Below are 1516 nucleotides of genomic sequence, written 5' to 3'. Positions count from 1 at the left end.
TTTCACCAATTTACACTCCCAGCAGCAGTGGAGAAGGTTCCTTTCTCCCCACAGCCTTTCCAGCATTTGTTATTGGTTGATTTCTTGATGATAGCCATTCTTTCTGGGGTGAGATGGAATCTCAGTGTTTTAATTTACATTTCTCGAATGACTAATGGCGTTGAATATTTTTTCATGTATTTATTCGCCCTTAGTATCTCTTCTTTAGAGAACTGTGTATTTATCTCAGATGCCCATTTTTGGATTAGGTCTTTGAATTTGGGGGAACTTATTTTTTCAATTCTTTATATGTCCTAGATAGAAGTCCTTTGTCTGAAGGGCAGTAGGCTAAAGATTTTTTCCCAATCCGTGCATTTTCTTTTTACTTTATTGGTGATTTCTTTAGATGTGCAAAAGCTTTTCAATAAGATGAGATCCCATTTGTTGATTCTTTGAAGTATTTCCAGTGCAGTTTGGTTTTTGTTCATGAACTCTCTGCCTACCCCAATATCAGCAAGATTTTTATCTACTTTCTCTTCCAATAAATTTAGTGCTTTTGTTTTAATATTTAGATCTTTGATCCATTTTGACTTTAATTTAGTGCATGATGAAAGACACGGTCTAGTTTTAGTCTTCAGCATGTGGAAAGCCAGTTTTTCCAGCACCTTTTATTAACGAAGCTATCTTCCTTCCACTGAACATGGTTGGCCCCTTTGTCAAAGATAAGGTGACTGATTGTGTTTGTAGTCATATCTGTAACTTCTCATCTATTCCATTGATCTTCCGGTATGTTTTTGTGCCAGTATCATGCTGATTTTATCACAATAGTTTTGTAATATAATTTTAAGTCAGGAATTGTGATGCCTCCTGCCCTTCCTTTGTTTTCCAAGATTGCTTTTGCTATTCTAGGCCTCTTCTGGTTCCAGATGAATTTTAGGAATGTTTTCTCCAGATGTGTGAGGTATACTAATGATATTTTAATTGGGATTGTATTGAATCTGTGCAACAATTTTGGGAGTGTGGCCATTTTCACAATGTTGGTTCTTCCTATCCATGAGCAAGGAATATCTTTCCATTTTCTGATATCCTCTTCTCTTTTTTTCAGAGTACTATAATTTTCACTGTAGAGATCTCTTACTTCTTTTGTTAGATTGATTCCTAAGTATTTCATCTTTTTGGATGCTATTGTGAAAGGTGTAGTTTCCCTACTTTCTCTCTCAGTCTGTTTGTTACTTGAGTATAGGAATGCTATTGATTTTTGAGTGTTAACTTTGTATCCAGCTAAACTACTGAATTTGGTTATTAAATCCATGAGCCTTTTGGTGGAGTTTCTGGGGTCTTCTATGCAGAGCATCATGTCATCTGCAAATAATGATAATTTCACTTCTTCCTTTCCTACACTTATTCCTTTTATTTCTCTCTCTTGTCTAATTACTCTAGTCAATATTTCCAGAACTATATTCAATAGTAATGGACATCCTTGTCACAAGGTGACAGTGGACATCCTTGTCTTGTTCCTGATTTTAAAGTGAAAGCT

General features: G+C 35.4%; 1 protein-coding gene across 4 annotated transcripts in view; it reads left to right on the top strand.

Moving 5' to 3' along the window:
- Hydin (HYDIN, axonemal central pair apparatus protein) overlaps positions 1–1516 on the top strand; it is a 380912-nt gene that overhangs the window by 267369 nt on the left and 112027 nt on the right. The window lies entirely within an intron of this gene.

This window comes from Chinchilla lanigera, unplaced genomic scaffold, assembly GCF_000276665.1.
Source record: "Chinchilla lanigera isolate Chin_1 unplaced genomic scaffold, ChiLan1.0 scaffold00083, whole genome shotgun sequence".
Lineage (NCBI taxonomy): Eukaryota > Metazoa > Chordata > Mammalia > Rodentia > Chinchillidae > Chinchilla > Chinchilla lanigera.
The sequence above is the reverse complement of the archived record's forward strand: the minus strand, read 5'-3'. Positions and strand labels throughout refer to the sequence as shown.